Source organism: Petromyzon marinus, chromosome 6, assembly GCF_048934315.1.
Source record: "Petromyzon marinus isolate PM22_M1 ecotype Great Lakes invasive population chromosome 6, UKy_Petmar_22M1.pri1.0, whole genome shotgun sequence".
Taxonomy (NCBI): Eukaryota; Metazoa; Chordata; class Hyperoartia; order Petromyzontiformes; family Petromyzontidae; genus Petromyzon; species Petromyzon marinus.
Window position 1 is genome coordinate 13,947,608 of NC_133672.1, and position 22,992 is coordinate 13,970,599.

The 22,992-nt window shown below is 52.3% G+C and overlaps 1 protein-coding gene across 2 annotated transcripts in view; it reads right to left on the bottom strand.

Moving 5' to 3' along the window:
* Positions 1–11,473, bottom strand: part of KCNG3 (potassium voltage-gated channel modifier subfamily G member 3) — a 37,117-nt gene extending 25,644 nt beyond the window's left edge. Inside the window, exon 1 of one of the 2 annotated variants that reach the window (XM_032947805.2) lies at positions 11,121–11,473. The gene's annotated coding sequence lies outside the window, so the exon portion shown is untranslated. The remainder of the gene's footprint in view (positions 1–11,120) is intronic. The other variant, XM_032947804.2, reaches the window with a different exon arrangement.
* Between the last annotated feature and the right edge of the window lie 11,519 nt (positions 11,474–22,992).

Genomic DNA, 22,992 nt, shown 5'->3' on the forward strand with positions numbered 1-22,992 from the left:
GCACGCACGTGAAGGTCATCATTTGAAGCAAGTGGTCTTTGCCGTGTGGTGACAGATTCTCTCGCTCGTAATGTTGATTCATCCGTCGTTTATTGGATACCCTATCCACCACTGTCCACCACTGTCCACTACGGTCCATTCGCTGCAAGGCAGGAGGAGCGGTGGCGCGGGGGTTCTCACGACTGCGCCGTGAAATCTCGCGTCGCGGCCACGGATAACGCCTGTGGCGAGAGCGAGGGCAACCACCCTCTTCCCACCCACACTCTTCCCACCCACCCTCTTCCCACCCACACTCTTCCCACCCACCCTCTTCCCACCCACCCACCCACTCACCCCACCCTCTTCCCACCCACCCTCTTCCCACCCACCCTCTTCCCACCCACACTCTTCCCACCCACCCTCTTCCCACTCACACTCTTCCCACCCACCCTCTTCCCACCCACACTCTTCCCCCCACCCTCTTCCCACCCACCCTCTTCCCACCCACACTCTCTCATCCACCCACTTCCCACCCACCCTCTTCCCACCCACCCACTTCCCACCCACCCTCTTCCCACCCTCTTCCCACCCACCCTCTTCCCACCCACCCTCTTCCCACCCACCCACTTCCACCCACCCTCTTCCCACCCACCTCTTCCCACCCACCCTCTTCCCACCCACTCTCTTCCCACCCACACTCTTCCCACCCACCCTCTTCCCCACCCACCCACTTCCCACCCACCCTCTTCCCACCCACCCTCTTCCCACCCACACTCTTCTCACCCACCCACTTCCCACCCACCCTCTTCCCACCCACCCTCTTCCCACCCACCCTCTTCCCACCCACACTCTTCCCACCCACCCACTTCCCACTCACCCTCTTCCCACCCACTCTCCTCCCACCCACCATCTTCCCACCCTCTTCCCACCCACCCTCTTCCCACTCACCCACTTCCCACCCACCCTCTTCCCACCCACCCTCTTCCCACCCACACTCTTCCCACCCACCGACTTCCCACCCACCCTCTTCCCACCCACCCTCTTCCCACCCACCCACTTCCCACCCACCATCTTCCCACTCACCCTCTTCCCACCCACCCTCTTCCCACCCACCCTCTTCCCACCCACACTCTTCCCACCCACCCACTTCCCACTCACCCTCTTCCCACTCACCCTCTTCCCACCCACCCTCTTCCCACCCACTCTCGTCCCACTGACCAACGTGGTGAAGTATGACCGTTAAAGAGATGTAAAATGTACGATATAAATCAGCCAATTCCTAACATTTAAAATCCACAAGTGTATGAAGACTTCCCAACGCCATGTCGATCGTGGGTGTGTTTTGACCATACTTCACCACGCTGGTCAGTACTGGTTGGTGAACTGGGCAAGAGGGGAAGAGAGAGGGGGGGGGGGGCGAGGGATTAGGAGACGGAGGGTAGGACCGGTTCTGATAAAGCTTTCCACTGATGCTCGCCGTGACCGGGAATCTCACTCGGACCGCCGTGTTTATTGCGCAGCGATTGTTTGCTCGCGACACTGCTGGCGAAGAAGGGAAGCTGTCGGTGGGGGGGGGAGGAGGGGTGTATTTGGCCTACTCTTCCACGCTCTCCAGGGCCATTATTAGCACTGCGCTACCCACTAAATGAGAACAATCAGGACACAGAGCGGTCAGTGTTCCGCCTGCAGTGCCACCACCACCACCGCCTCCGCCGCCGCCGCTGGACGTGTTATCTCGCTCGTGTACATTTCAGCTCTTGGCTGTTTTTTTTCTCTCGCTTTAATTCATTTCTCATCTTCCCTGCGATCCCACGCGTTAGTCCATGAATTGTTATGTTTTAGGCTCGGCCGGGGCTATTGATTTCGCCGATGACGCAAATCTACGATTGCATCGCGTTTATATATGTACAGTACCAATATATTTGGGCTAATAGCATTGACGCGGCGTGATCGCGCGCTGTGCAAGATGTGACCGGTAACAATCGGTACACCGGTTGCACTGCGATTAGCACGGTTTGCTACGTACGGTGCGAAAGAAGTTCAAGAAATACACACGCGCACACAAAGCAGCCTGTGGTTACTGGCCCGGTATCGATGCTAACAATGCAACGTGTACCGCGCACAATATCCCACGGGAATGTGAAGTGACCGTGGCTCTGAATGATTAGGTGCAGAGCCCCAGCGCCAACTCAATGTCGCCTTTGCGAGAAGTTGTCAGAGATCTTGGAAGCCACGCGCGTTGTGGATTCAAACTTCGCCAGCACCTCGATGTGGGTGAGGCGTCAACTCGGCCCTCATATCCCTACCCCTCCCCCCCGGTGCAGTGTATTGACAACGGGAAATTAAGCGACACGTGCGCGTGATTAAGTGTTGTGCGGGGCGATCCATTTGTGGATACCCCCCCCCTGCCCCAATCGAGCAGTTTCACACGAATCGTCGTCTCGACTTTCTTCGCAAGCGGCCGATTTGAAGACCCCTGTCGTGAAAGCGATGGTTTCACATCTGACAGAGGAGGGGGTGGGTGGGTGGGGGGTATTAAATCATAAGTCAATTGAGATTGGTTGGGAGACACTGTAAGACGTCTTCTCCGTAACCGCGACGACGAACCTACTACCCACATTCTTCCTATTGCCTCAGCGGGGTGTCTATAAATGGTTCACCCCGCATCACCGCAAATCGTGCCTGGGAGGGTTACCGGTTACGCAGGTCGCTGGGAGGGTTACCGGTTACGCAGGTCGCTGGCTAATGGATTACCGCGCTCCCTGTGGTACCAACTGGCGTATCGCTACACACAGCGACGTGTTACTGCTGCTGCTACTGCTGCTGCTACCACGCGGTGTGGTGTCGAGCGGTATCCACACCGGTTCCCCCGTGCCATTTGCATTCAATCGTGACTCGATGTGAGTACGGAGGTGGGGGGAGGTGGGGGAGAGGTAGGTGGACGTGGGGGTACGGAGTGGTGGGGGGGGGGGGAGAGGTGGGGGTACGTAGCGGTGGGGGGGGGGGGGAGGTGGGGGTACGTAGTGGTGATGGGGGGGGGGGGAGAGAGGTGGGGGTACGTAGTGGTGGGGGGGGGAGAGGTGGGGGTACGGAGTGGTGGTGGGTGGAGAGGTGGGGTACGTAGCGGTGGGGGGGGGGAGGTGGGGGTACGGAGTGGTGGGGGGGGGGAGAGGTGGGGGGTACGGAGTGGTGGTGGGGGGAGAGGTGGGGGTACGTAGTGGTGGGGGGGAGAGGTGGGGGTAGGTAGTGGTGGGGGGGGAGAGGTGGGGGTACGTAGTGGTGGGGGGGGAGAGGTGGGGGTACGTAGTGGTGGTGGGGGGGTAGTTATTTGGCGAGAAGATCGGGGTCCGTGGGGTGTTCGTGACCAGTGGATGTGGAGGGGCGCACTGGGGGGGGGGGGGGTGGTTGTGGATTGTGTGGGAGGATGAGAGGAAGGGAGTAAGGGAGGGGGGAGGGAGGGAGGGAGGGGAGGGAGGGAGTAAGGGGGGGAGGGAGGGAGGAAATAAGGGAGGGAGTAAGGGGGGAGGGAGTAAGGGGGGGAGGGAGGGAGGGAAGGGAGGATAGGGAGGGAGGGGGGGAGTGAGGGAGTGAGTTGGCCAGGTGCAGCTGGGAGGATGCAGGAGGGGGCCCGAGAATGGGTAGCGAGGCGAGCAGGAGGGAGGAAGGGGAGCAATTACCTGTGCAGTCGCAACAAGGTCACGCTGGTCTGAGCGCATGCACGTGTTCATTATTATTAAAGTGCCGCCGTTGTGTACGCGTTCACGTGCAGTGTTCACGCGGCCACCCGGGTTCGCTACTCCCCGCTCACGGTCACCGACATCCAAGTGATGAAATCCGCAAGCGGTGCTGGGCCTCCGCTGGGTCGACTCGGCCTTAAATGAGCACCGAGTGCCGAAGTGCAAACGTCGCTACTCTGGGGAGACGAAGTCGGTGGGGCGTTGGCGCTGACCACCCAGTGGACCCTCGTGTGCCGGCCTTCATAGGTGCTCGCTAAAAGCACTTGCCCCGACAGTCCATGAAGGCTATACGGGGGGCGGGACCTTTGTCTTTGTGCGCGTGTTCATCTTCGCGCGCATTTGTTTGTGCACGAGCACTAATTAGCCTCGAACTCGTCGGCGCGTTTCATTGAAAGGGGAATTAAACGAGCGCCGCCTCATCACGCGGAAAACAACAAACAAACAACAACAACAAATAACAACAACAATAAACAACACAACCACCAACAACAACAAACAACAACAATAAACAACAACAATAAACAACAACAACAATAAACAACAACAATAAACAACAATAAACAACAACAATAAACAACAATAACAACAATACACAACAACAATAAACAACAACAATAAACAACAACAACAATAAACAACAACAAACAACAACAATAAACAACAATAAACAACAACAATAAACAACAACAATAAACAACAACAATAAACAACAACAATAAACAACAACATAAACAACAACAAACAACAACAATAAACAACAATAACAACAACAATAAACAACAACAATAAACAACAATAATAAACAACAACAAAAACAACAACAACAACAACAATAAACAACAACAACAAACAACAACAATAACAACAATAAACAACAACAATAAACAACAACAATAAACAACAATAAACAACAACAATAAACAAATAACAACAACAATAAACAATAAACAACAACAATAAACAACAATAACAATAAACAACAACAATAAACAACAACAATAAACAACAATAAACAACAACTACAACAATAAACAAACAACAACAATAAACAACAACAACAATAAACAAACAACAACAATGAACAACAACAATAAACAACAACAAACAACAACAATACACAACAACAATAAACAACAACAACAATAAACAACAACAACAATAAACAACAACAATAACAACAACAAACAACAACAACAATAAACAACAACAATAAACAAACAACAACAATAAACAACAACAATAACAATAAACAACAACAATAACAACAACAACAACAACAACAATAAACAACAATAAACAAACAACAATAAATAAACAAACAACAATAAACAACAACAACAATAAATAAACAACAACAATAAACAACGACAATAAACAAACAACAACAATAAACAAACAACAACAATAAACAACAACAATAAACAAACAACAACAACAATAAACAACAACAACAATAACAACAACAATAACAACAACAAACAACAACAACAATAAACAAACAACAACAACAATAAACAACAACAATAAACAACAACAATAATAAACAAACAACAATAACAACAACAATAAACAATAACAATAAACAACAACAATAAACAACAACAACAATAAACAAACAACAATAACAACAACAATAAACAATAACAATAAACAACAACAATAACAACAACAATAAACAACAACAATAAACAACAACAACAATAAACAACAATAATAAACAAACAACAACAATAACAACAATAATAAACAACAACAATAAACAACAAACAACAACAATAAACAACAACAACAATAAACAACAACAACAATAAACAACAACAATCAACAAACAACAACAATAAACAACAACAATCAACAAACAACAACAATAAACAACAATAAACAACAAACAACAACAATAAACAACAACAACAATAAACAACAACAACAACAATAAACAAACAACAACAATAACAACAATAACAACAAACAACAACAACAATAAACAAACAACAACAATAAACAACAATAATAAACAAACAACAACAATAACAACAATAATAAACAACAACAACAACAATAAACAACAAACAACAACAATAAACAACAACAACAATAAACAACAACAACAACAATAACAACAATAAACAACAACAATAAACAACAATAAACAAACAACAACAATAAACAACAACAATAAACAACAACAATAAACAACAATAATAAACAAACAACAATAACAACAATAATAAACAACAACAACAATAAACAAACAACAACAACAATAAACAACAACAATAAACAACAACAATAATAAACAAACAACAATAACAACAACAATAAACAATAACAATAAACAACAACAATAAACAACAACAATAAACAAACAACAATAACAACAACAATAAACAATAACAATAAACAACAACAATAACAACAACAATAAACAACAACAATAAACAACAACAACAATAAACAACAATAATAAACAAACAACAACAATAACAACAATAATAAACAACAACAATAAACAACAACAACAACAATAAACAACAACAATAAACAACAACAATAAACAACAACAATCAACAAACAACAACAATAAACAACAACAATCAACAAACAACAACAATAAACAACAACAATAAACAACAAACAACAACAATAAACAACAACAATAAACAACAACAACAATAAACAAACAACAACAATAACAACAATAACAACAAACAACAACAACAATAAACAAACAACAACAATAAACAACAATAATAAACAAACAACAACAATAATAAACAACAACAACAATAAACAACAAACAACAACAATAAACAACAACAACAATAAACAACAACAACAACAATAACAACAATAAACAACAACAATAAACAACAATAAACAAACAACAACAATAAACAACAACAATAAACAACAACAATAAACAACAACAATAATAAACAAACAACAACAATAACAACAATAATAAACAACAACAATAACAACAACAATAAACAACAATAACAACAACAATAACAACAACAATAACAACAACAACGGGATGACCGCGGTGTGCGCCCTGGACCCGCGCCCCACAGCGAGGCTTGCTCTGGGGCCACTCCCTGCCTCGAGGGTGTGGGGACGATCGAGGTGGGGGAGGGGGCGGGGGTGGAGGAGGGAGAGGGTAGAGGAGGGGATGGGGGGAGGGGGTGGAGGAGGGAGAGGGTAGAGGAGGGGATGGGGGGAGGGGGTGGAGGAGGGGGTGGGGGGGTGGAGAGGGGGTGGAAGAGGGGGTGGGGGGGTAGAGGAGGGGGTGGAGGAGGGGGTGCGGGGGGTGGAGGAGGGGGTAGAGGAGGGGGTGGAGGAGGGGGTGCGGGGGTGGAGGAGGGGGTGCGGGGGGTGGAGGAGGGGGTGGGGGGGTAGAGGAGGGGGTGGAGGAGGGGGTGGAGGAGGGGGTGCGGGGGGTGGAGGAGGGGGTGCGGGGGGTGGAGGAGGGGGTGGGGGTTTCTCCCGCCCTTCCGGTTTTCAATCTCGCACAGTCCAAGACCTCTACGAATAATCTTAGCTCTTTCGGTAAAGTCACGTTGATAAAATATATAATATATATAAAATATATATTTTATTATTTTATTGTTTCCCTTCAACGTGACTTTACCGAAAGAGCTAAGAATATGAATTACTGCAGTCACGAAAGCTTTAAATCAAAATTTACCGCTACGAGTGTTAAACTGATGGAACAACCACAACAACAACAACGCCAACAACAACAACCACTAAGAGCCGTGTTTCTGTCCTCCACTCAACCACACGTACGGCCCGGTTGTCAATACACAGCCGGATAAAGGCCCCTCCCCGCGGAGCAGAGCGGTTGGCTCTACGTACGGCGAGAAAGAAGTTCAACAAACACGCACGTGCATACCGGTCGTGGGCCTCCCCTAGGTCGACTCAGCCTCAACATGAGTAACCTGGTGCGGTGTGTAGACATCGCCACTCGGGAGACAAAGGCGGCCCGGCGTGGTAGCTGGCCACCCACCCCCTCGTGTGCCGTGCCGGCCTTCATAGGCGCTACTCGCTAACAGCACTTGCCCCTACAGTCTGTTAAGGCTACACGGGGGGATCTTTGTCTTTGGGTGCATACGTGTGGCAGCAGTGTAACGAGCGTGTGAGCAGGGGGGGGGGGGGGCTTGGACCCCCCCTCGTGGCTAAAGCTCCGAGTTGGGGTGTTGTTCAACAGCAGTGTAATGAGAAACAAAAACTTCTTTAAAAGGCAGTTTACACTTTTTTTTGTTTCATGAAGGTTCAGCAAGAGGTTGCCGCGATATATAACAGGCGAGGTGCGACCGCGCGAGACAAATCAAATATCGGGGCCACACCTGACCGAAGCTGATAATGTTACGCCACCGATGTACGGGCATGAGTCCCCCACCAGCCTGTTAAAGGCTATACGGGGGACCTTTGTCTTCTGTGTGTGAGTGAGTGTTGGGGAATGCTGTGGTGCAATGGGTAGCGCGCTGCGCTGCGCTACGAACCCGGCGACCCGAATTTCATTCCCGTTCATAGCGAACACCAATGACGATTATCTGAACCGGGTCTGGGCCTCCCACAGGTAGACTCAGCCTCAGTTTAGTGTAAACGTCGCCACTGGGTAGAAAGAAAGGCGGTCGGGCGTGGTGCTGGCCACCCAACCCGGGTCGTGTGCCGTGCCGGGTCTTCAGAGATCCTCGCGGACAGCGCTTGCCCCCACAGTCCGCTGAAGTCTTCACGGGGGATCTTTGTCTTTGAGCGGAGCGCCGCTGCTGTTGCTGGTAAAGTGACAACTGGAGCTAGCGTTGTTTCACCTCTCCTGGCACTGGATGATAACCTCCCCTCCCTCCCCTCCCAGCCCTCCTTCCCTCCCCTCCCTCCCCTCCCTCACTCCCTCCCCTTCCTCATTCCCTCCCTCCTCCTCTCCCTCCCCGCCCTCCCTCCCTCCCCTCCCTCCCTCCCCGCCCTCCCTCCCTCCCTCCCCTCCCTCCCCGCCCTCCTTCCCTCCCTCCCTCCCTCTCCTCCCTCCCCTCCCTTCCTCCCCGCCCTCCTTCCCTCCCTCCTCCTCTCCCTCCCTCCTTCCCTCCCTCCCTCCCTTCCCTCCCCGCCATCCTTCCCTCCCTCCCTCCCTCCCTCTCCTCCCTCCCCTCCCCTCCCTCCCGCCCTCCTTCCCTCCCTCCTCCCCTCCCTCCCCTCCCCACGCGCGAAGGGGAACACCCGCTCAGGCAGGACCTCAACCCGAACCCACCCCATCGCTAATGGCTTCACCCTGACCCCGAGCGCTCCGCGTGGAGTTTGTGGGATCTAAAATATTTAACACGCTTACAGTAGCTTTGAGGGGGGGGGGGTCACACATACAAAGACGACCGCTCCCCCCTTCCCCCCGTAGAGCCTTAACAGTTTTTTTGGACAAGTTGCTGTTCTTGAACGTCGATTAAGGCCGACACCCTCACACACGAAGTGACCATCCTTTTTGTTTCACCGGCGCTGCAATGCAACCCACCGCAACCCAGGCTACTCACGTGAGGCTGAGTTGACTCAGGGGAGGCCACGATATTGGCCGTGAGCGGAAATCGAACTCGGGTCGGCGAGTTTCGTCGACAAAATAAGTGCGCTTCATCGCTACGCCGCCGATCACCGTGCGCGCGAGCGTGCGTACGCACACATACGGTACATACAGACAAAGGTCCCCCGTATAGCCTGAACAGACTGTTGGGGCAAGTGCTGTTAGCGAGCGCCTATGAAGGCCGGCACGGCGCACGAGGGAGTGGGTGGCCAGCACCACGCCCGGCCGCCTTTGTCTCCCCAGTGGCGATGTCTACTACACACCGCACCGGGTACTCTCGTTTGAGGCTGAGTCGAGCTAGGGGAAGGCCCAGGACCGGTTCAGGCAATCGTCACCGGTGTTGGCCGTGAGCGGGAATCGAACTCGGGTCGCCAGGTTTGTAGCGCGCACACACGCACACACATCATAGCCGGCCGTCAGCTTTCGGGGGCAAGTTGACGCTGGCGAGCACCAATACAATACAGGGACAAAGTTTACCCGCATAGTCCACATAGGCGGTTGGGGCAAGTGCTGCACAAATTCACGTGTAAGTTTCACGTAGCACATACAATGATATGTGGGGTGAAATCTTCAAGAGCATGTGCTCAATATCTTTTGAGCGACAGGCAGAGATGACAGGCGAGGTTCACGCCGATTCCCTTTTCGCCTTCACGGGGAAGTCATCAGCAACACCGAACTTCCATAACGCGCGCGCATAATGTACACAAACACACACACGCGCACACAACATAGCCGGCAGACGTAAATATTGTATCGACGGATTTGAACACGACACACAAACATAAATTAAGGGCGTGCAGGCGTTGCATGCGCGTGTGGACGTTGAGGCCTCTAGCGGCTGCAAGTGGTCACGTGAGCTCACTAATTTAAAACGCGCACTAAACGTGAAACAAAACGTCGATATCGACTCAACATTGCACCCAACAGGCAAAGACAGTCCAGTGTCGTATATCCACGCAGGGATATTATAATCATTGGAAGATTTTCGAGGGCCACTCACCTCCCCCCGTCCCCCTCTCCTCCAGCCCCCCCCTCCATCCCTTCCAACAGGGGGACAGGGGAGTATGTTCCGGAGCTCTGCCCTGGAGAGCTCCGGCTGATATCGATCTCTGCATACACGACTTACTAATGCATGTGTAATGCCTACCGATCTACTGAAACGTACAGATTTTGCACAAACACAAAGATGACCGACCCCCTGTGTATGGCCTGCTTGCTGTCAGCGAGCAGCACCTATGAGGGCCGGCACGGCACACGAAACGATGGGTGGCCGGCACCACACCCGGCCGCCTTTGTATCGCTCGTGGCGATGTTTACACACCGCAACAGGTACTCATCTGAGGCTCAGATCGTCGCCACCGGTGTTGGCCGTGAGCAGGAATCGAACCCCGGTGGCCGGGTTCGCAGCACAGCGCGCTAACCGCTACCACCACCCCTCCCCCTAGATTTACGCACACATACACACATGCATGCACACACTTGCACGTACGTACATGCACACACGTGCACACGCACGCGTTATACACGAGGTTGGCGCGCACACAATTTCCCGTTGCTCGCTTTTCCCGTGCGCCATGTGCGTGCCCCGCAAATCACTCAACGTCCAATTCACACTACCAAGCCCGCGGACGATGCTGGCGACAGGGAGAGAGAGATTCGGAATCTGAAGTCATCCTGGAAAAAAATCCGATGAGCTATGAAGCTCTTTTTGAACAGAGAGAGGCGGTCGGGGGGGGTGGTTTTGGTCGAGGGGGTCCCTCTGATTCAGGTGCTGCGTGTGGTTATGATGGGGGGGGAGTCCCCCTGGATGCAAAGGGGTGGAGTGGGGGGGGGGGTACCTGCTACCCCTCGTCTCACCGGCGGGACCTCAGCTCTGCTGCTCCGTCGATGTCGCCGTTCCAGTCCCGACGCCGCGATGCTGGGGACGCGTGGACGTCGTGGCGCGAAAGAAGACGCAGGGCGGAGGAGACACGTGGCGACCCAGGGAGGCACGTGGAGACACGAGGGGGTGGTGGTGGTGGTGGAGGGAGGGGGGGGGACGATCTCGAACTGTCGAGAGGTTGTCGCGGATGCAGCTGGCTTAGGTGCCCAGCACGGAGGGCGTCCGCCTACTCAGCCTCTCGCGCCCGCTCCCTGCAGCTCTCTTCCATCGCGTGCGCTCTCTCTCTCTGCCTCTCTCCACGGACGCCAGCCTCCCCCCCCCGCTCCCCTCTCTCCTCACTCACTCGCCCCCACACCCCACCCCTCGAAGTCGGTTCTCGTCTGGCTTAGGACTCCACGCAAGTTCAGTCCAGCAGGGCTGACTCTGTCCGGCTGAGTTCGCCGCGATTTCTCATGAGCGGAGCAGAGAGCGGCGGCGCTTTTACCCAGAACGGGATCGGTGGTGACGGAGGTGGCGGCGGTGGTGGTGGGAGGAGGAGGAGGAGAGAGGCTGAGTGGCGGTCTGAAGGGGAGCGAGTGCGTTAGGACGTGAGTGTAGGCTTGCGAGTGCCGTGGGGAGCGGTAGTTGGGTCAAGCGCTGCGCTACGAACTCGGCGAGCAGAGTTCCACTCCCGCTCGCGGTCAACACCGGTGATGATTATATGAACCGGTCCTGGGCCGCGCCTAGGTCGACTCAGCCTCAAATGAATGCCTGGTTCGGTGTGTAAACGTCGCCACTTGGGAGACAAATGGGGCCACGCCCGCGTGTGCCGTGCCGGCCTTCATAGGTGCTCGCTAACATCACTTGCCCCAACAGTCTGTTAAGGTGTATTTGTTGATGTGTGCGTGTGAGTGCGTGAGTGTGTCGGAGTGTGCGTGAGTGTGTCGGAGTGTGCGTGTGTAGGTGTGTGCGCACGAGTTTGTGTGTGTGTTCGTGTATGTGTGATCGTGTGTGTGTTCGTGTGTGTGTTGGTGTGTGTGCGCGTGTGTGTGTGCGCGCGTGTGTGTGTCCGTGTGTGTGTTCGTGTGTGTGCGCGTGTGTGTGTTCGCGTGTGTGTGTTCGCGTGTGTGCGTGTGTGTGTTCGCGTGTGTGCGTGTGTGTGTGTGTGTTCGTGTGTGTGCGCGTGTGTGTGTCCGTGTGTGTGTGTGCGCGTGTGTTTGTTCGTCTGTGTTCGTGTGTGTGCGTGTGTGTGTTCGCGTGTGTGTGTTCGTGTGTGTGTGTGTTCGTGTTGTGGGGAGCGGTGGTGTAGCGGTTAGCGCTACACTGCGCTACGAACCCGGCGACTCGGGTTCGATTCCCGCTCACGGCCAACACCAGTGACGATTATCTGAACCGGTCCTGGACCTCCCCTAGGTCGACTCAGCCTCAAATCAGTACCTGGTGCGATGTGTAAACATCGCCACTAGGGAGACAAAGGCGGTCGGGCGTGGTCCTGGCCACCCACCCCCTTGTGTACCGTTCCGGCCTTCATAGGTGCTCGCTAACAGCACTTGCCCCTTACAGTCTGTTAAGGCTATACGGGGGATCTTTGTCTTTTGTGCGTGTGTGTGTGCGTATGTGTGTGCGTCCGTGTGTGTGTGTGTGTGCGTGTGTGTGTCCGTGTGTGTGTTCGGGCGCGCGCAAAACGCTTTGTGCTCTTTACATCGCCACCCCAAGGGATCTGCGTTGTGCGTGGTGTAGGCCGGGATCGGTGTGAAGGGTGGCGTGCGTGTGTGTAGTGTGTGTGGAGGGATATGTGTGTGTGTAGTGTGTGTGTGTGGAGGGATATGTGTGTGTGTATAGTGAGTGTACGTGTGTAGTAGTGTTGGGAGTGATGTGTGTGTGTAGTGTGTGTAGTGTATGTGTAGTGTATGTACGTGTGTGTGTAGTGTGTGTAGTGTGTGTGTGTAGTGTGTGTAGTGTGTGTAATGTGTGTGTAGTGTGTGTAGTGTGTGTGTGTAGTGTGTGTAATGTGTGTGTAGTGTGTGTGTAGTGTGTGCGTAATGTGTGTGTAGTGTAGTGTGTGTGTAGTGTGTGTAGTGTATGTGTAGTGTGTGTAATGTGTGTACGTGTGTGTAGTGTGTGTTGTGTGTGTGGTGTGTAGTGTGTGTGTAGTGTGTGTAATGTGTGTGTAATGTGTAGTGTGTGTGTGTGGTGTGTGTGTGTAGTGTGTGTGTAGTGTGTGTATAATGTGTGTAGTGTGTGTGTAGTGTGTGTGTAGTGTGTGTGTAGTGTGTGTAGTGTGTGTAGTGTATGTGTGTGTAGTGTGTGTGTATAGTGTGTGTGTGTGGAGGGATATGGGTGTGTGTAGTGTGTGTGTAGTGTATGTAGTGTGTGTGTAGTGTGTATGTAGTGTGTGTGTGGGTAGTGTGTGTGTGTAATGTGTGTGTAATATGTGTAGTGTGTGTGTAGTGTGTGTGTAGTGTGTGTAATGTGTGTGTAGTGTATGCGTAGTGTGTGTAATGTGTGTAGTGTGTAGTGTATGTGTAGTGTGTGTAGTGTGTGTGTGTGTGCAATGTGTGTGTACTGTGTGTAGTGTGTGTGTGTAATGTGTGTGGTGTGTGTGTGTAGTGTGTGTAGTGTATGTGTAGTGTGTGTGTAGTGTGTGTAATGTGTGTGTAGTGTATGTGTAGTGTATGTGTAGTGTGTGTAGTGTGTGTAGTGTGTATGTGTGTAATGTGTGTGTAGTGTGTGTGGAGTGTGTGTGTAGTGTGTATGTATAGTGTGTGTGTAGTGTGTGCAGTGTGTATGTGTGTAGTGTGTGTGTGTAGTGTATGTGTGTGTAGTGTGTGTGTGTAGTGTGTGTGTAGTTGTATGGGAGTGAAGGGTTACGGAGTGGCAGTGCAGCGGTCAGCGCGCTGCGCTACCACGACCCGAGTTCGATTCCCGTTCACGGCCAACACCAGTGGCGCGTACAACACCTCCACTCCGGAGAGACAAAGGCGGCCAGGCGTGGTGTTTGACCACCCAGCCCCTCGTGTGTTTGCCGCGCTGTCCTTCATCGGCGCTCCTCGCTGACAGCACTTGCCCCAACAGTCTGTCAAGGCTACACGGGGGATCTTTGTCTTTAGGAGTGGGGAGGAGTGTTCCATTTCGCCCAACGTTGCCGATCGCCACGAGAGACAGAGGCGGAGAAATACATCATCCCAGACACAGAAAGCCGCTCCTAAATGCCACTAACAGTGACAATAATTTGCATGTGTTTTGTAAGGCGAGACATTCGTGGATACCTGCACACGCACACACGCACGCGTTCACGCAAAGATCCCCCGTGGAGGCTTAACAGACTGTTGTGTCGGCCTTCATAGAGGTGGTCGCTGTTTGCGAGCACCTATGAAGGGCCAATGCGGCACTAGAAGGGGGCTGGTTGGTGGTGAACGCCACGCACGGCCGCCTTTGTCTCCCCAGTGCTGATGTATGCACACACCGCACCAGGCACTCATTTAAGGCGGAGTCGATTTAGGGGATGCCCAGGAACGGCTCAGATAATATAATCTGACTCGTGCTGGCCGTGAGCGGGAATCGAACTCGGGTCGCAAGGTTCGTAGCGCAGCGCGCTAACCGCTACAATACACGGACACACACACACACGTGTTGACACACACACGTGTTTACTCTCACACACACACGTGTTTACTCACACACACGTGTTTACTCACACACACGTGTTGACACACACACACGTGTTTACTCACACACACACGTGTTGACACACACACGTGTTGACACACACACGTGTTTACACACACACGTGTTTACTCACACAGGTGTTGACACACACGCACACACACACGTGTTTACTCACACACACGTGTTTACTCACACACACGTGTTTACTCTCACACACACGTGTTTACTCACACACACACACATGTTTACTTATACACATGTTTACTCACACACACACGTGTTTACTCACACACACACACGTGTTTACTCGCACTCACACACACGTGTTTACTCACACACTCACACACACGTGTTTACTCACAACACACACACGTGTTTACTCACACTCACACACACGTGTTTACTCACACACACACATGTTTACTCATACACACACATGTTTACTTACACACACATGTTTACTCACACACACGTGTTTACTCACACTCACACACACGTGTTTACTCACACACACACGTGTCTACTTACACACACACATGTTTACTCACACACACACGTATTTACTCACACACACACACGTGTTTACTTACACACACACACACGTGTTTACTCACACTCACACACGTGTTTACACACACGTGTTTACTCACACACACACACGTGTTTACTCACACTCACACACGTGTTTACTCACACTCACACACGTGTTTACACACACGTGTTTACTCACACACACGTGTTTACTCACACACACGTGTTTACTCACACACACACACACACGTGTTTACTCACACTCACACACACGTGTTTACTTACACACACACACACGTGTTTACTCACACTCACACACGTGTTTACACACACGTGTTTACTCACACTCACACACACGTGTTTACTCACACACACGTGTTTACTCACACACACACACGTGTTTACTCACTCACACACACGTGTTTACTCACACACACGTGTTTACTCACACACACACACACACACGTGATTACTCACACACACGTGTTTACTCACACACACACGTCTTTACTCACACACACGTGTTTACTCACACACACACGTGTTTACTCACACACACGTGTTGACACACACACACGTGTTTACTCACACACACACGTGTTGACACACACACGTGTTGACACACACACGTGTTTACACACACACGTGTTTACTCACACAGGTGTTGACACACACGCACACACACACGTGTTTACTCACACACACACGTGTTTACTCACACACACGTGTTTACTCACACACACACACGTGTTTACTCTCACACACACGTGTTTACTCACACACACATGTTTACTTACACACACATGTTTACTCACACACACACGTGATTACTCACACACACACGTGTTTACTCGCACTCACACACACGTGTTTACTCACACACTCACACACACGTGTTTACTCACAACACACACACGTGTTTACTCACACTCACACACACGTGTTTACTCACACACACATGTTTACTCACACACACACATGTTTACTTACACACACATGTTTACTCACACACACACGTGTTTACTCACACTCACACACACGTGTTTACTCACACACACACGTGTCTACTTACACACACACATGTTTACTCACACACACACGTATTTACTCACACACACACACGTGTTTACTTACACACACACACACACGTGTTTACTCACACTCACACACGTGTTTACACACACGTGTTTACTCACACTCACACACACGTGTTTACTCACACACACACACGTGTTTACTCACACTCACACACGTGTTTACACACACGTGTTTACTCACACACACGTGTTTACTCACACACACGTGTTTACTCACACACACACACACACACGTGTTTACTCACACTCACACACACGTGTTTACTTACACACACACACGTGTTTACTCACACTCACACACGTGTTTACACACACGTGTTTACTCACACTCACACACACGTGTTTACTCACACACACGTGTTTACTCACACACACACACGTGTTTACTCACTCACACACACGTGTTTACTCACACACACGTGTTTACTCACACACACACACGTGATTACTCACACACACGTGTTTACTCACACACACACGTCTTTACTCACACACACGTGTTTACTCACACTCACACACACGTGTTTACTCACACACACATGTTTACTTACACACACACGTGTTTACTCACAACACACACACACGTGTTTACTCACACACACGTGTTTACTCACACACACGTTTTTACTCACACGCACGTGTTTACTCACACACACACACATGTTCACACACACACACGTGTTTACTCACACACACGTGTCTACTTACACACACACGTGTTTACTAACACTCACACACATGTTCACACACACGTGTTTACTCACACTCACACACACATGTTTACTCACACACACACGTGTTTACTCACACCACACACACGTGTTTACTCACACACACACACGTGTTCACACACACACACGTGTTTACTCACACACACAAGTTTACTTACACACACAAGTTTACTTACACACACGTGTTTACTCACACACACACGTGTTGACACACACACACACACGTGTTTACTCACACACACACACACACGTGTTGACACACACACGTGTTTACTTACACACACACGTGTTTACACACACACACACGTGTTTACTCACACACGTGTTGACACACACGCACACACACGTGTTTACTCACACACACACGTGCTTACTCACACACACACGTGTTTACTCACACACACACACGTCTTTACTCACACACACACACGTGTTTACTCACACACTCACGTGTCTACTTACACACACACGTGTTTACTCACACACACACGTATTTGCTCACACACACACGTGTTTACTCACACTCACACACGTGTTCACACACACACACACGTGTTTACTCACACACACACACACACGTGTTTACTCACAACACACACACGTGTTCACACACACACATGTTTACTTACACACACACACACGTGTTTACTTACACACACGTGTTTACTCACAACACACACACACGCGCACACATCCCTAGCCCGGGGTGATCTCATCTCGAATTCCCCGGGAATTCCCGCGCCACGCGTCGCCTTCATTATTAATGATCCCATTACGGGGCTCCAAGTCTCCGCGTCCCACGCACGACCCCCCCCACCATCCCCCCCCCCGCAACTCCCTCCAAGCTCCTCCCCTTGATCCCCCGCTCTCACCCCCACCACCCTCGCCCCCACAACGACCTCCTTCCATCCCCTCCCCACTCTCTCACCCATCTTGATTAATATCGGGGTTGTCGGATTTGATGTGGAATTAGGGGGGGGCGGTGGGGAGAGGGGTGGGGAGTGGGGGGAGCAGTGGCGGAGGAGGGGGCGGTGGGCAGGGGGGGAGCGGTGGGCAGGGGAGGGAGTGGGAGCTCCCCAATCTGTTTTCAGGTTGTAGCGCTGATGTACTAAAGAAGCACGTGGAACGAAACGTCGGACATCGTGCGGAATGGATACAGTACATAACGGTAGAAGCTGAAGACGCATCTGAGAGATATCGAGCGCCACCGCAGAGAACCCACACGTTCGTCGTGGTAGTAGGGTGGTGGTGGTGATGCTGGTGATGATGGTGGTTGATGGTAGTTGATGGTGGTACAGTAGGGAGCACACCCGGTGCATCTGCCAATCAACTCATTCAGTCAACCCATGGCACCAGGGGTCTGCCCCGTGACCTCCTGCCAGCGACCCTTCGACATTTCACGTGGCCCCAACGTGCACATAGCCTGGCTGCTCTTGGTGTTGCTGGTGCTGTTGTTGTTGCTGGTGGTGCTGGTGGCGATCAGGGCCGGATTTAGATCTCTCGGCCCCGGGACGCCAGGGCGGAAGAGCCCCCCCACTCAGCCCCCCCCCCCTACTCAGCCCCCCCCCCCCCACTCAGCCCCCTCCCCACTCAGCCCCCACCCCTCTCTCCTCACCCAGTGAAGACGCGCGCACAACACCCAACCCTCGCCGCTGTGAGATGGGGGAAACGGGAGCAAGGCGTTGAAATAACCTCATTAAGCAAATATTAATAATGGCGGTGTCGCTTATGTCGCACGAAACGAGAATAAAATGTAATCGGTGTTTTTATTTTTCTCCGTGGGGTTGCTAGCCGTGGACGAATATTCCGTTTGTCCCCCACCAACCACCACCACCCACCTAAATCCGATCGTGGTGGTGCTGGTGGTGGTTTGTAAAGCCCGCAGGGATGAGAGAGCGGGGCGGTTAGCCAAAGAGATAAGAAGGAGTGATGAGAGGAGGAGGAGGGGGTGGATAGGGAGAGAGAGGTTGAGGAGCAGCAGAGAGAGAACAGGGACGAGATAGGAGGAGAATGGAGCAGAAGGAGGCAAGACGTGAAATAAGAAGGGAGCAAGAGAGGAGAAACAAGAGGGATGAGATGAGAGAAAGAGGATGGATTTCAAGAGAATGGAGGCATGAGATCATGCGATCAGATACCCGCCAAGGAGCATAAACCACCGTCACGCGAACTCGGCTCGTCTTTGCAGCGGCGGCTTTTGGCTGCGAGCCATCGAACAAAGACGGCGGTGGTCATCGCATCGCGCGGCGCTTTCAGATGCGCTTCTGCGGCCGTCTGGAACGCTCTCCCTTGCGACATTGGAAAGCCGCTGGAGCTACGCACTTTGAAACGTCGATTGACAACAAATTCATTTAGAACTGCTGTTTGTGTCGAGTTCGTTGTCGTTCCGCCCGCACCTCCGATTAGCAACGTCGCCAACGTACGGTGCGAATGAAGTTCAGCATAACTACACACGAGGAGGAAGAGGAAGGAGGAGGGAGAATGAAGAGGAGAGAGAGCAGGGCTGAGGTGAGAAAAGGGAGGAGGATGGATAAAGGAGGAGAAGGGAGGGGCGTCTCTGGCCGTAGGAAGTCACCGAGTTTGGAGGCGCGCTCGGCGAGGCGCGAGAAAGGCCATTACAGTGATTTAGGAGCCGGTGAGGGCGGACATGGCGCTCGCGAGTTCCAGGCGCGATAACGCGACGTCGGTCGCGGTGTCTCGCGATCCAGCGGCGTCGGGAAAAGACAGAGAGAGAGAGAGGGGCGGGAGGCGTGTGGGGAGAGTGGTGGGGGGGGGGGGCGCAGTCTCTGTACATCGCAACCACACATCCAGGCACCGTCTGCCCCCCCCCCCCCCCCAGTGCCTCGTCTCACTACACGGGAGGTGTGGGGTAAGGGAGGCAGTGTCAGGTGGCGACCCGAGCCGCACCAACAATGCATGATTTATTGGTCGATAGTCGTGATGATGATGATGCTGCTGCTGCGATAATGATAATGTTCAGAGTAATGCTGATAATGACGCTCTTGGTGACGCGACTCGCTCTGCTGGTGCTGATGCCGTGCACAGCCGCGCGCTATAATCGGTAACGCGAGTCACGGGCCAGCCAGCCCAGCGCTAATTAGCTGTTGTTGCTGTTATTGTTGAGTTCGCAAAGCGGCCCATCGCGTTTGCTCAATTTGACCCCATTTAATCATGAGCGCAAATCGCATTGCGCTGCCGAATTTGTCTGCCCTGCTGGAGACGTGCAAACTGCAAGCGAGTTCGCTCGCTTTCTTGCCAACGACAATCGCCTACCCATCAAGGGAGACCCTCGGCGATGCTGTTACTCGCCGCCGACTCAAGTCCCCGGGTTCCCCCTTCTGGGATCGCGCTGCTGGCCCCGATCCTCGAACCTCACCCAGGACCCGGGCAGAGCGCTGCTGTGCGGACGTCCGGAATACAAAAATATCTGCTTCTAGACCCAAACAACATCGCCACCTCCTGGACTTGACATTCCTCCTCCTCCTCGAAGACACTGGTGTTGTGGAACCGTCGATCGCATGAGAACATCAACAATCCGATGTGCGCGTCTCCTTCACGAACGGACAATTCGAGACGCACGCCGCAGCAGTTCAGCCGTGGCAACGCAACCCCAAACTATGGGACGTACAGTCAACTATGTCAGGCTGCGCTTCTTCAGTCGAGGTGGAGTCGCAAATCCTACAGCGAACTCTTTCTCTCTCTCTCTCTCCTGAAGTCCTCTCGTCGTGACTCGTTGACCTCGACATCGCCATTCGGCTCGTGAACCACGCCGCTGCTGCTGCCGCCGCCGCCGTAGGCAGAAGCAGGATCGAGTGGATGCTGTCCGCGTACGCCGTGGTGCTGAACTCTCGCGCGCGCGCCGTCTCAGTGAGGGTGCGTGCAGCGAAGCCTCGTTCAGGTCCCTTTTTCTTTTGTTTTTCAGAAGGGCCCTGCACTGCTGGGATGTTTCGCTCAGCTTGAACGGTTGAACCGTTTGTTTAGAATTGCCCAGTGAGCTAAGAAGCTCTTGAATCGGGTTTCATCGACGAAACAACAACAACAAAACCAGTAAAATTAAAAACACAACAAGCAGGAAACCAGAGTTGCCTGGAGACAACGATCACGCACGTGCGCACAGACGGGCTCACAAACCCGCTTGCTGCACTGCCACATCTCTCCTGCCCTCATCGCACTGGACCACTGGCGTACGCCACTTGCGAGGAGCGGTGGCCTAGTGGTTAGCGCACTGCGGTAGCTCAGCCCGGCCACCTGGGCTCGATGAGCGGTCACGGCTAACACCAGTGGCGAGTGGTATCTCAAACCGGGTTTGCGCTCTGCCCTTGATTGACTCAACCACAGATGAGCGCCCGTTGCGGTGTGTGAACATCAGCGCCCCGTGCCGGCCCTAATATGTGCTCGCTAAATAGCACTTGCCCCGCCAAGTATGTTCAGGCTATACGGGGCACACCTTTCTTTGAAGGCCACGTGTCAGCAGCGTGGGCACGTGTCGTGCTGTGCTGTGCGTGATGCGAGCCTAACGGGCTGGGGATGCCGTTGTTGTTATGGCGGTGGTGGTGGTGGTGGAGGTGGTGGTGGTGGTGGAGGTGGTGGTGGTGGTGAAGGAGGTGGGGGGCAGCACAGGTCACGTGGCTACACACCTGGCAGCCTGATCCCCGGCTCCCGTTTCCAGGGAGAGGAAGGATGACGTCACAGGCTCACAGGTGGGACTTCACACAGCGTGTGTGTGTCTATGTATCTTTGTGTGTGTATCTGTGTGTGTGTGTATCTGTGTGTGTGTGGGGAGCGATAGTGTAGCGGTTAGCGCGCTGCGCTATGAACCTGGCGACCCGGGTTCGATTCCCGCTGACGGCCAACACCAGTGACGATTATCTGAACCGGTCCCGGGCCTCTTCTAGGTCGACTCAGCCTCAAATGAGTACCTGGTGCGATGTGTACACATCGCCACTAGGGAAACAAAGGCGGCCGGGCGTGGTGTTGGCCCCCCACCCCGTCGTGTGACGTGCCGGTTCTTCGAAGGTGCTCGCGAACAGCACTTGCCCCAACAGTCCGTTTAAAAGGCTATACGAGTCACCTTTATCTTTCGTGTACTCCTATACAACTTGAACCAGTGAGAGCAGTACCTAGAACACGGTTCCAACGTCAACGCCAGGATGCCAGTTCTCCGTTTCAGAACAAAAAACTAATTTCGCCGGCCGATCATCAAACCTGCCCCCCATTCACCCCGCCACGCAGTGCATTCTGTGCCAGGCCATGGCTGGCACAGGTAGTTCTTTGAACTCCAGATCGCTTTCTCGAGGTTATTGCTGCCCGCCGACTTGCACCCCTGCAGTGGCACTACCGCTCTTGTTCACCTCAAACCACGTCCACTGCTACACGAGAAGCACAAAGAATACACAAGACTCCATTTCTCTCTTCTCCCCGTCTCACTGATACTTTCCCGTCTCCCACCTCCTCCTCTCCCCGTCTCTCACCTCCTCCTCTCCCCGTCTCCCACCTCCTCCTCTCCCCGTCTCTCACCTCCTCCTCTCCCCGTCTCTCACCACCTCCTCTCCCCGTCTCCCACCACCTCCTCTCCCCGTCTCCCACCTCCTCCTCTCCCCGTCTCCCACCTCCTCCTCTCCCCGTCTCTCACCACCTCCTCTCCCCGTCCCCCACTTCCTCCTCTCCCCGTCTCTCACCACCTCCTCTCCCCGTCTCTCACCTCCTCCTCTCCCCGTCTCTCACCACCTCCTCTCCCCGTCCCCCACTTCCTCCTCTCCCCGTCTCTCACCACCTCCTCTCCCCGTCTCCCACCTCCTCCTCTCCCCGTCTCCCACCACCTCCT